Source organism: Rhinoraja longicauda, chromosome 8, assembly GCF_053455715.1.
Source record: "Rhinoraja longicauda isolate Sanriku21f chromosome 8, sRhiLon1.1, whole genome shotgun sequence".
In the NCBI taxonomy this organism is placed as follows: domain Eukaryota; kingdom Metazoa; phylum Chordata; class Chondrichthyes; order Rajiformes; family Arhynchobatidae; genus Rhinoraja; species Rhinoraja longicauda.
Genome location: NC_135960.1, coordinates 24,909,017 through 24,922,948, shown reverse-complemented (window position 1 = coordinate 24,922,948; position 13,932 = coordinate 24,909,017). Strand labels below are relative to the sequence as shown.

Here is a 13,932-nt window from a genome sequence, read left to right as displayed (position 1 = left end):
AGAACATACATGATTATAATCAAGCCGTCCACAGTGTACAGATACAGAATAAAGGGAATAACGTTTGTTGCAAGAAAAGTCCACTTACATCCTGCTTCCCCATAAAGTGTAGTTCGGGTCTTTGGATGGTGGGAAAAGAAGAGGTAAAGGGCTAGATGTTTTTCATCTCATGCTGTTGTATGGAACATACTGCGAAAAGGCATGGGACTGGTGGAGATTGAAGACTAAACTAGAAAGCAGCAGTGGAACCCCTCCCTCTAAAAGGCTGAAGGGAAAATGAGGTGCTTCCACCACCAGGCACATCTTCCTCGTCCCTGCTGTCAGCTCAAGGAGTAATGTCACATCTTCAAACCCTCAGAACGTAGTAGTGAAGTTAACAATTTCAGATAAGCAATCTTTGCATTTTTCTCTCTCCATCTGTTTCAAATTGCTTCTTTTACCTTTTCCAGTACTGCATGTAATCGTTACCTAGACAGACACAAAACGCTGGAGTAACTCAGGCAGCATCTCTGGAGAGAAGGAATGAAGAAGGGTCTCGACCCAAAACAACACCCATCCAGAGATGTTGCTTGTCCTGCTGAGTTACTCCAGCATTTTGTGTCTATCTTTGGTTTAAACCAGCATCTGCAGTTCCTTCCTACACGTTACCTAGACAACATTGGTCTGCAGTTTGTCACAACATTTCCACCATCCTGTACACTCCTCCCCCTCTTTGCTCTTTGCAAGCTGACACTTGTTTTCTCATTTTTTTCTGTTCTGATGAAGGGTCTTTCACCTGGGAGCTCAAATCTGTTTATTTTCCTACTGATGCTCTTGGACTTGCTGACTGCTTGCTGCATTTTCCATTTTTATTTTGTTTTTCTAAGATCTGCAGTTTTGGGCTCCAATCAATTCCACCTTGATTTGATTTGCAGGGGAATCATTGAAAGTCCAGTGCGTTATAATTTTCAACATCATTCATCAATCTGTTTTCCCATTAACGCTGAAAGTTTCCGAAATAGTGATCATTCTCCAAAACCTAGTGCCGGATTAGCATAGTAGCAAAAGTAGCATTTGCTATGGGCCCCGCACTTTCGAGGGCCCCGCACTAAATGCTTGCAAGCTAAATGCTTGAAATCGGCATCGCACTGAGGGGTACTGTGTTGCGCGCACCACTCCCCAACCTCCACGGTTTGAATGTGTTGGCGGGGCTGCACGGACCAATGGGCAGCTGGTACGTCACCGCCCGACTGCCAACCCCGTGACACAGACCCTCACCCCCCCCCCCCCACACACACAGAGGGACAGAGACCGGCAGCGGCAGCAAGCCAGGGACAGGCAGCTGCAGCGGCACAGAGGTGAGAGACCAGGATAGACCGTGGGGTGGGGAGAGCACCATTAATTGGTGCTTTAATAAGGCATGGGTTGGGGCTGGTTTGTGGCAGAAACTGGTGTGAGGGTCAGTGTTGCCGGGGTTGGGGAGGGTGAGGGTCAGTGTTGCCAGGTGTGAGAGGGTAAGGGTCAGTGTTGCTGGTGTTGGGGGGGTGAGGGTCAGTGTTGCCGGGGTTGGGGGGGTGAGGGTCAATGTTGCCAGGTGTGAGGGTCAGTGTTGCCGGGGTTGGGGGGGTGAGGGTCAATGTTGCCGGGGTTGGGGGGGTGAGGGTCAATGTTGCCAGGTGTGAGGGTCAGTGTTGCCGGGGTTGGGGGGGTGAGGGTCAGTGTTGCCATGTGTGTGTGTGTGAGGGGGTGAGGGTCAGTGTTGCTGGTGTTGGGGGGGTGAGGGTCAGTGTTGCTGGGGTGTGTGAGGGAGGGGGGCTCAGTGTTACCGAGTATTACAGTGTTACACCAGTCACGTGTGGCTGCGCCTAACGGCTGCGGCTCTCTGGCAGTCTGTTTGTCTTTTTTTCTTTTTTTTGTTTGTGTGTCGGTTTGGGATGGTTTTTGTTTCTGTTTTTGGCTGTGTATGTGTGAGTTTTTGGCTGTGTATGTGTGGGGTGGGGTGGGGCGGGGGGTCGGGGGAAACCTTTCTTTTTTTAGGTCTCTTCCCCGGGGCGTGGCCCCTCCGCGGGGCCTTCCATCGCCCACGGGGCCTTCCATCGCCCGGTGCGGCTCGGCCGCTGGACTTAACATCGCCGGTGCGGCTCGGCCGCGGGGCCTTCCATCGCCCGGTACGGCCGCGGGACGTTTCAGCGCTCTGTGCGGCTCGGCCTTCCATCGCCCGGCGCGGCTCGGCCGCGGAACGGTTCAGCGCCCGGCACGGCCGCGGGGCCTTCCATCGCCCGGCGCGGCTCGGCCACGGGATTTAGCAGCGTCCGGTGCGGCTCGGCCGCGGGGCCTTCCATCGCCCGGTGCGGCTCGGCCGCGGGGCCTTCCATCGCCCGGCGCGGCTCGGCCGCTGGACTTAACATCGCCGGCGCGGCTCAGCCGCGGGACGTTTCAGTGCCCGGTGCAGCTCGGCCGCAGGGCCTTCCATCCCCTTGCGGGGGCTGTGCGTGTCGGTCACCTCGGTAGGGATCGAGCTGCCTGTCCGTGGGCGTGGGGGAAGAGAGTGGAAGTTTTGTTGCCTTCCATCACAGTGAGGGGGTGTTTGGAGTCACTGTGATGGATGTTTGTGTTTGTGTTGGGGTCGTGTGTCCTGTGTTTTCTTTTTTGACTGCTGTAATTTCGTTCGGTACTTGTACAGAATGACAATAAAGTTATTGTATTGTATTGTATTGTATTGTATGTGTGTGGGGGGTAAGGTTTAGTGTTGCTGGGTGTGTTGGGGGGGGGGGGTGACGATCAGTGTTGCCGGGTGTGTGTTTGAGAGGGTGAGGATCAGTGTTACCGAGTGTGTGTGTGTGGGGGTGAGGGTCAGTGTTGCCGGGGTGTGAGGGGGTGTGTGTGGGGGCGTGAGGGTCTGTGTTGCTGGGGTGCGGGCTGTGTGTGGGGTGAGGGTCAGTGTTGCCGGGCTGTGTGTGGGGGTGAGGGTCAGTGTTGCCGGGTGTGAGGGGGTGTGTGTGGGGGGGTGAAGGTCAGTGTTGCCGGGGTGTGAGGGGGTGTGTGTGGGGGTGTGACGGGCTGTATTGCTGGGGTGCGGGCTGTGTGTGGGGTTGAGGGTCAGTGTTGCCGGGTGTGAGGGGGTGAGGGTCTGTCATCGGGTTGCCAGGTGAGACGGGGTGGTTGATTCGCTCTTCTTGCTTGCCTAGGTGTTGTTACTACTTTATTTCTCTTACGTTATTATTAGTTCTTGTAAAAACAAAGTCTATTTTATTATATTCTGTGTGTTACATCAGCTTGGCACCTGAAAACGACACGAACCTTTTTATTTCCTGACATTCACATATTTATTTACATAAACCATTTAAAAAAAATGCATATTTCATTGAAATGCTTTTCCATTGCAGACAGCAATGAGCAAAATAGCCAGAGATATTGGACGTCATTATGCTTCTGGAAGTGAAAAACGTAAAGCAAAGGAAGAAAAAGATTGAAGAGACCAACTTGTGATATCAAAAACACATGTTGACAAAATATTTGAATGTTCATGGTGATGATGCTATAATGCCTGAAGTTGGAAATATAGGAACAACTAGTACTAGTGCAGCAGAAGGCATGATGTAGCAACAGCCAGCATCCATTGAATGTGAAAGTTGTAAAGTTTCTAGCAGAACGAGGCGTTTCATTTTGTGGTAATGATGAAACTGTTGGCTCTCCTCATAATGGAAATTACTTGGGGTTGTTAGAATTGCAGGCCGTTTAACCTTTTTCTGGCAGAGTATATAAATACTCATGCAATCAAAGGAAAGGAACATAAGTCATACCTATCCAAAACAACATGTGAGGAATTCATCAATCTGATTGGATCCAGCATACTGGGTCACATTATCGGTGAAGTGAAGAAATACAAGTATTATTCTGTTTCATTGGATTCTACTCCAGATATATCTAATGTGGACCAGCTGACTTTGACTGTGTGCTATGTTTTGCCGTCTGGACCAGTTGAAAGATTTGTGAATTTTTTGGATATGGAAGGTCATAGTGCTGAACAGCTCGCTCAAAGTTTACTTGACTTTTTAAAGGAATAAAAGACTGCCATGGTCAAAGTTATGACAATGCCAGCAACATGAGTGGCAAGTATAGTGGCTTACAAGCATGAATTAAAGAGCTGAATGAGTTTGTGGATTACTTTCCATGTTTTGCACATTCACTAAATTTGGTTGGAAAATGTGCTGCTGAATGTTGTCATGAAGCATTAATTTTCTTTGACTTTGTAGAAAGCCTGTGCACATTTCTTTCTGCTTCTACTTATCGGTGGGATCTCCTTGCTGCTGCATTATCTGATGGTGGTGCTCATTTGCCCATTGTGAAAAGAATGTCAGATACCAGGTTGTCAGCTCATGCAGATGCAACTAACGCATTTTTACACAGCTTTTCTGCAATAAAACAAGTCTCGGATGACATTTCATATAACAATGATCAGAAGGCAGAGTGTCGACAACAGGCTCGTGGACTACTTTCAACCACGATGACGTTGGAAACAGGAATAATGGTCATATTGTGGGATCAAGTATTACAGCGTTTTCAAATGACCAGTGCAATTTTCTGGCCAAGACTTGAACACAGCTTGTGCACTCTATGAATCCTTGCATGGATATATTCAAGCTAAGCGGTCTACTTTTTCAGACATTGAGCAAAAAGCCAAGGATCTGACTGAGTGTGAAGATTATCAACAACAAATCCCGCGTATGATGATTTCAGTGGCTCCAGCACTCATGATCCACTTGTTGAATCTCAAACACCTTCTCAGAAGTTTAAAAGCCAAACATTTCTTGCCATTATTGATAGCTTGCTATCTCCCCTGTCAAAACGTCAGAAATCTTATCAAAAGGTGAATGGTGTATTTGGATTCCTTCGTCAGTTACAGTCGTTTACACCTGAAGAGATTGTAAAGAGGCCATCGAATCTTATCAAATCATATCCGGAAGATCTGGAAGAAGGCCTTGGTGAAGAATTTGTGCAGTTTACTGAACTGTTGAAAGCTGATCTTGCTTCTCACATTGGCACCGAACAGGACCTTGAGGGGTTACAGTTATACCGTTTGATAACTGACAATTCTTTGGAGTCTTGTTTTCCAAATGTAGAAAATGCCTTGCGCATCTATGGTTACCAACTGTAGTGGAGAACGCTCATTTCCAAAACTGAAAAGGATTAAAAATGAACTAAGGAGCACCATGGGTCAAAACAGATTGAACAATGTCACTCTAATGAGCATTAAACATGAACTTCTGCGTGAAATAGACATTTCCAATATCATCAACAAATTTCCCCATGCTAAATCTAGAAAATGTGACTTTTGAATTGTAGTTTTGTTACGTTTGACATTTGAAATTGAAAAAGTAAATAATTTATGTTTGAATATTTATGTGCATTTTTTTAATTTAAGGCCCCTTTATAACATACTAGACCAAGTGGACCCGTTGGGCCCAAACCTCTCCTGCATTGGTGCAGCACCTTCTCCTCCCTCCTCCCCTCTTCCCCCCTCCCCTCCTTCCCCCCCTCCCCCCCACCTCCCCCCCTGAACTTCTTCCATTAGTCCAAAGGGACAATGGTGAGTAAGGTGGGCCTAAAATTGTCGCGCTATCATGTACTGTTTTGGCTGTAGTTCAGGAACAAACAAACAAACAAATGAGAGTTTAGATGCTACGGCCCCGCATAAACTCAATCCGGCCCTGCCAAAACCGTGATTATTTTTCCTCATGTTTTTGAGTGAAGGCCACATTCTTAAGTTTCCACTGCCATCCCTAGAAATTATTATTTTTCCATCAGTATTAAATCTTTCGAGATAGAAAGGATGTGAAGCATAATTTTAAATACTGTTGACTTCAGTATGCATTGTCTAGTTCCCATTTATTGCTGACTCGTGTTAGCGCAATATATTTCACCTTCACTGATAGAATTTGGGTATTTGCCAAAGTGCCAGTTCCTCAAATATAAATCCTGTTTGTGTGTTACGATGATTTATTCAGTTGCTGTGGAGATGTTAACTAGGTTTAATAGTTGTTTAGAAATATATAAAACTAAATTTTGTTTCAAATAAAAATATTAGTGATTAAATCTCTGTTTTGTTAAATAAGTTTTGTTTAGTTTAGTTTAGAGATGCAGCGCAGAAACAGGCCCTTCGGCCCACCGAGTCTGTGCCGACTAGCGATCCCTGCACGTTAACACTAACCTACACACACTAGAGACAATTTACACAAACACCAAACCAATTAACCTATAAACCTGTACATCTTTGGAGTGTGGGAAGATACCGAAGATCTCGGAGAAAACCCATACAGTCACAGAGAGAACGTATAAACTCCGTAAAGACAGCACCCATAGTTGGGATCGAACTCAGGTCTTCGACGCTGCAAGTGCTGTGAGGCAGCAACTCTACTACTGCACCACCATGCATAGTTGAATTAAATATTTCATAATTATTTTAATGTTGATCTATATTGAGAAAGTTCCTTTACATTGGTGATAAAATTAAAAACTCTTAAGTATCTATGTACTTTCCAAATCTATGTTCCTTGAATCTGTTTCTGAGGTGCATTCATGGAATCTTGTCTATCTGCAAAGAAAATTTAGCCAATTACAAAGTCGTTAACTCCTAACTTAAGGAAGCCAGAGGTTAGATCATCATGTGATGCTCATATGCTTTTAACACAGACCCCATTGGTACAACTGCAGGTGAGTGAAGGAGTCGTTCAGAAAAAAAATGAGCTTAATCAATATTTGTCTCAGTAAATAGTCCTATGAAAACTATTTACTTGCCAAATAAAACAGTCAAGTTTGACAAAGAAATGCTAGATCATATAAATCAAAAGAAAGAACAGTCAAAGAATGTAGTTTATTGCCAGGGTTCTGAGACTGCTCTAAAGAATGACAAAAGAAAACCGATATAGGTAGTGTGTGCAGCAAGGAACTGCAGATGCTGGTTTAAACCGAAGATAGACACAAAATGCCAAACTCAGCGGGAAAGGCAGCTTCTCTCGAGAGAAGGAATGGGTGATGCTTCGGGTTGAGACCCTTCTTCAGACCCTTCTTCAATATAGATAGTAAATGATGCAAAATAATACTAAAGTACACAGGGAGAGACATCAAGAATGACAAAAGATTTTACAAGTAATTTGGAAGGTACTGACATTCAAGGACGCTAAAAATGAGAAGGTGAGATAGTACAGTTAATAATCTTCAACGAAGCAGTTAGGAAGGATTTACTATCAAGTCACTTCAGCAATATTAATTTGTTGAGCAGAGTTCACAAGGATGCATGGAAGGGAAATTAGATTTAAATAATCTATTTATTGCTTTTGAGGATGAATATTTGAGAATGAATGAAGAGGAGCAGTGAACGTGGTGTTTTCTATTTTCGAAAGCCTCTTAATAAGGTCCCTGAATAGAAGTTGCTGAACAAAGTTATAGAAGATAGAATAGAGAGAATACAGCTGGCATGGATCAAGAATTGGTTAACAGACTTTTTTTTAACGTAGTTGTAAAAGTGTGCTTCATTAAGTTAGTGGTCTGTTATTTGTTGGAAACCACATGGATCAATGTTTTAGCCCCAACTATTTAACATCCATATCTGGATTAACCAATTGCCTATCAAAACCCCCCTTTGCCAATGTGTAAGAAGGAACTGCAGATGCTGGTTTAAATCGAAGAAGGGTCTCGACCCGAAACGTCACCCATTCCTTCTCTCCAGAGCTGCTGCCTGTCTCGCTGAGTTACTCCAGCTTTTTGTGTCTATCCCCCTTTGCCTATGTCCACCTATTACCTGCTACATTTTGTCCTGCCTCTCCTCTCTCCAAGTTCCCTCTCCTCTTCCTACAATGTCTGAAGATGCATTCAGCCATGAAAATACACCTATCCATGTCCTTCAAAGATGTTGCCTGACCCGCTGAGTTACTCCAGCATTACGTGTCCTTTTGTGTAAACCAGCATTTGCAGTTCCTTGTTTCTACATCTCTATCAATGATTAGATTGAAGGAATCAAGTGCCACATTTTCAAGTTAATCAGTGAGACAAAACTAAGATAGAACATGAAGGCTGAGGATTAAAGAGGCTTCAAGATACAGGCAACCTGATTAAGTGGGTAACAACATGGCAGATGGGGTACAATGTGAAAGATTGTGGAGAAAATGTCAGTGAAAAAAAAAATACACTGAGTGGGATGTTGAGAGAGTGTGCGTTAACGTTCAAATGTCACTGGGTACCTGTGTACACAGATCACTGACAGCTAACATAAAGGCACAAAGAAAGAAGAAAAGTGTATGTTGTTCTTTACTGCTGGAGGACTCGAGTACATGAAGAGATATGCCTTGGTGAGACCACTTCAGAATTCAGAATTTACCTCAAAAAAGGGGTAGAGAGGGCAGACACAAGAGATTGTCGATGCTGGAATCTTGAGCAAAAAATAAAGTATTGACCAAAAGCAATTGCATGTTGTCCTTTATTGGTGGAGGAAGTCAACTGTGGAGGGAAATAAACAGACGACATTTCGTGTTGCGACCCTTCTTCAGACTCTTCAGATATAGAGTGGAGACAGCAAAGATTTGTTTACTGGAGATAGACACAGTGACGTTGTGTTTGGCTGCCTGCCACTGTATGTTGTTTCTTTTTTTTTTTCCTAATCAGATGTGCAGCACTTTGGTCAACGTGGGTTGTTTTTAAATGTGCTATACAAATAAAATTGACTTGACTTGACTTGACTTGACCTGCTGAGTTACTCCAGCATTTTATGTCTATCTTTGGTTTAAACCAACATCTACAATTCCTTTTTATTACATTTAAAGATCTACTGCACCCATTCATGAGATAGCATTTCAATTAGATGAGGGGAGATTGAATAGATCAGGCCTCCGTTCATTAGCGTTTAGATGAATGAGGGGTGATCTCAATGAAGACATCAATTAAATGTAGAACATTTTTAGAAGGTAGTTTCCATGGCTAGGAGTTTAGAACAAGAGGAGACAGTGATAAACTATTTTAGAACTGAAATATAGAGAGCTTTTCTCACCAAAAGGATGGTATATCTTTCAAAATGTCTACCCTGAAATGAGATAGATAGATTTTTGGATACTGAAGGGATCGAGAAATAGAGGGATAGGGCAGGAAACTGGCATTGAGGTAGAAAATTTGCCAAAATCTTATTGAATAGCAGAGCCGGTTTGAGGCTGAATCACATACACCTATTCCAAATTCTTACATTACGATTTAATATAAACAGTTTAGAGTATTTTGGACTCTCCAAAATAAAAGTACGTCTATTGCAAATTAAACATGTCGAGTGATTCTTTGTGTTAGTCTTCACAGCAGAGAGGAAATATTACACATGATATTCCATGGAAATACCTGATGAGCAAAGGATTGGAACTCACTGAATTTAAAGCAAATATCTTTGTAAAAATATAATGACATCAAATATTGACAAATCCCAACCCGACTGGTTTCTCCTAAGATTTTATTTTTAAAATATGTAAGTGAATTCCTGATGCATTTGCCATTGTTTTCCAAGAAAACTCCTCAATTAGGATTTATATTTTATATTGGAATAAAATTAGATGTAAATGCCGCTGTTTAAGGGAGGTGTAAGACAGAAACCAAAAAGAAAGACAAAACTCTTTGCCTAACATCTGTTCTGGGGAGGTTATAATTAAGGACAAAGTGACTGAATACTTAGAGAAAATTGAACACATTAGAGAATGCCAACATGGATTTGTAATGGGAAGATAAAATATAACAAACCTGATTGAATTTTTTGAGGAAATAGTAATAGTAGATAGGGTAATGATTATAGGGACAGTTTACATAAACTTCCAGAAAGCATTTGATAAAGTTCTAGTTAAAAGTTTTAGTTAAAATTAAACCTTAAAAAATTGAAGGCAAATAATTGAGGTGATTAGAAGATGGGGGAGTAACAAAATCAGTATTTCATTGGACTGCAAGAAGATGATTAAAATAGACCCACAAGCTTGTGGCTAAAGGGATCAGGGGGTATGGAGAGAAGGCAGATACGGGATACTGAGTTGGATGATCAGCCATGATCATATTGAATGGCGGTGCAGGCTCGAAGGGCCGAATGGCCTACTCCTGCACCTATTTTCTATGTTTCTATGTTTCTATGTCTATTAGTGTGGGTGCCTCATCCATTCATTATACATTATTGACTTAGATAAACTGAAAGAATTGCATCTATCCAGGTAGGCCAATGACGCAAAGGTAACTAGGATAATTTGTAATGTGAATGGAAGCATAAAAATGCAAAAAGACATTGATTGATTAAGCTAGTGGGTAAAACTGTGCGAGATTGATTTCAACACAAAAACACACAAGGTCATCTATTTTAGACAAAAAAATGATGGATAAGTATTTCTTAAACACAAAAAGTTAGGCATACTGTAAAATCAAACACATATAATGTTTAGCTAACAGAACTCTATAATGTAGTGATCAGATACAAAATAAAATGATTGAAAGGTCTAATGGATGTCAGACTTTATATCGAGCAGGTTAGCATATATGTGAAAACAATTTGACATAAAAGAAAAGATTTTCATTTAATTAACGGGTTTACACAGCCTTGGGAGATCATAAACTCTGTTCAGCTAATGATGTAATGTTGCAGTATCAGAAACAGAGCAGACTATTTGTGCACAGCACATTCTCACAAAAAACAATGTGATTATACATAAGGAATAAATATTAGTTTGAATACTATATTTATCTCCCTTTTTCTTCATCAAATAATTCTAATTGGATCTTCTGTAGTCTGAAAGACCATGAGTGCCACCATTTAATTCTTTATTCAAAACACCACACCACTGACAACGTCACAGTCTACACTACTACAACAGATGATTTTTTTGTAAAGCTCCAGTTCGAGTGTATTTGCTGTACTCCATGCTGTTCGAGCCATATCATCTTGGAATAATTATTTTGGACTATAAGGTACAGCAGAGTTTCATAAGAAATTAGCAAGATCTCCAAATGTTATGAGGAGACAGTGCACAAACTAAGCTTTAAGACTTTGGAATAAATCTAAGGGAAGATTTAACTAGAAGTTTTTAGTATTTGAAAGAAATTGTGAGGTTAGTTACAGTGAAACTTTGTGGAAGTCTTGACTAAGGGGACAACATGATAAAATCAGAAGCAGTTATGAATCTATTTCTTTACTTTAGAACTGTAGAACTCTCCTACATGGGGGGAAAAAACAGTTGATGCCAGCTGAATTGACTCTTTGGAAATCAGTGGATTTTCACAACCAAGAGTGAATGGAGCTGGAAATAGAGATCCGCCATTACCATGTTGAATGGCAAGCTGCGTTTAAAAGGCTGATGGAGGCATTTGTGTTCCTACATTTCTATCTAATCTGTTAACTTTGTCCACTGGACACATAGTTCCATTCCTTCTTCCCAGGCCCTAACCGACACCAGGGAAGATTGTGAGCTGATCAAATTGAGAATAGACAACTTGTCTACTCCCTCTGCGTAAGGCTCGGAAAAAGAATATTTTCAGAAACTACACAACAATCCCTCAGAGAAATGGATAAGTATAATATAGATTCAAATCCAGAAATTGTAAAGGTGTAGGTGGGCCACACACAGTACATAACCTGAGGCTCGTGAGAGGCTCGTGAGAGGACACGAGGAGTCCAAGAGCAGGAGATAAGAGAGTGGGGAAGGAGGGTGCGACACACGGAATAAAGTGGTGTTGGATAACTCAGTGTGCTGCCTCATTCTTGGACGGACAGCTCCGTGTCCGCCACAAAGGGCTAGAAGGTAACTGCACAGAAAGAGACAGATTTTACCTTTTGCATGTGTGCAGATTCAGCTAGAAATTTGCAAAAATAATATCACTGCTCTCCCTGTTATTTCCAAATTTAGGAAGGGAATAGAAACTGCTCTCTTTCTTGATTAATGAGTGGGACAATCATCCTAATAGATACCTGGGATTGAAACACAAATTTAACCTATTCAAGTGACTCCAATTAAATGGTGCTAAAAGCGTGAAATTACACCGTTGTATGAGAAGCCATTTTAATTGTAATGTTTGATTATGGTCTTGAATTCAACAGTGCATTCAGTTTTTCATTGTGTTACTCACTACATCTATCCAAACAGTTATACATCTTTATCTAAGTATAAATTACTATAGAAAAATCAATGCAGTTCAATAAATAAACTGAACTCTTCATATTACATCTTCAAGATTTGATCTAATTTCCCATACAGCTGAATATGAGGAACTAATTATACATTTTAGAGTTTTTATTACCTTTGTGGAAAATGTTGGTGACACCTATTTGTAAGATCTTTTCAGTATTTCAATGCAGAACTTCTTTACATTGGTTGAAACAATAGTATTCCTTTATGTAGAGAGATTCGATAGAGAGTAGACCTTATAACATTTATCAAATCAAAATCTTTTTTTTATAGATTCTGACAAAACCCCAATTAGAAACGAAGCCTTCAAAACCTCAACGCACTTTCAATGAAACAAGACAACAGGAATTATGAAAAATGGGTCTTAAGTATTTCAAACTATTTCTGAAGCATTTTCGACACCCTGCCTTTAATTTTATTTTCCATTGGTAATTTGCACTGAGTGAAATGCTTGCATATGTATGGTGGGCTGAAAATATACAGTTTACTTTAGATTTCTAAACTCCAGGACACACTTATCTACTGCATTTCTTGGTGGGTTATTTCTTATGAAGAGCCAGCATCATATGAACAGTGTGAGCATCATATCAGGGAATGATGTTCTGGACCAAGTTGAACGTGAAGTGTGAGGTTTTACTACATTGGTGCTTAAGTATGTTTATTTCATATGCAATTTCACACCACTTTGCATTCAGATATTTTGTGTGGCTTGTGTGCTACATGAAATATATCAATGCATTTAAAACATCTTAAGTGACATCTAAGTAACATCTAAGTAGAACTTAAATGCAGTACTATGTAGAGAATTGCATAAACATGCTGGCAGAAAATATATCTGAAGGGTCTTGACCCGAAACGTCACCCATTCCTTCTCTCCAAAGATGCTGCCTGTCCCGCTGAGTTACTCCAGCATTTTATGTTATACTAGACAAAGTGGACCCGTTGGGCCCAAACCTCTCCTGCATTGGTGCAGCACCCTCCCCTCCCCTCTCTCCTCAACCCCCCTCCCCTCTCTCCTCAACCCCCCCTCCCCTCTCCCTTCTCCCCACTCCCCCCTTCCCCCCTCTCCCTCCCCTCCTTTTAAACTTTAAAATGTGAATAACTTTAAATATATAACACCGATTTCAATAAAACTACTTGCATTATCACTAAAGTGACAATGGTGAGTAAGGTGGGCCTAAAGTTGTTGCACTATTGTGTACCGTTTTGGCTGAAGTTCAGTCACAAACAAGATAACAAACGAGAGTTTTAGTATATAGATGAAAAACTCAGTCTGAATTTGCCTTACTATCTTAAAGTTTCTAAAATAGTTATGCCTGTTATTAGGTTGACACCTACTCTTGACTCTATCACGTTAAGATCAGGTTCTCACTCCCAAATGTTATATTTGGATCAAAACTGATACAATTTTGTCCAATCTCTCCCAAAATCTATAACTTTTTTTCTGAAACTATGTAAATCTAGAAGCCGCGAGTATTGAAGTTGAAAAGCTTTTCCCATGAATTAGAAGTGGTGAGGGGTCTTTATCTAGAAAGTCACGAAATAGGAAAATGCTTCCTATTGAAGTGCAAAGACTACATTAGCAACAATCCTGCAGTGTTAACCTATAATTTAATTTGTGAGGATCTTGCCTCGTATCACGTCATAATGCCCGATTTAATCTATTTCCTCACACGGTACTGTATTGGACAGGTGGACAGAAAAAGAATCATTGAATGGATGGGCAGATCGATCAGCTGAGCTTTATGCGTTTCAGATTTATTTC

General features: G+C 41.6%; 1 protein-coding gene across 1 annotated transcript in view; it reads right to left on the bottom strand.

Moving 5' to 3' along the window:
• LOC144595785 (ly6/PLAUR domain-containing protein 1-like) overlaps positions 1–13,932 on the bottom strand; it is a 38,290-nt gene that overhangs the window by 23,297 nt on the left and 1,061 nt on the right. The window lies entirely within an intron of this gene.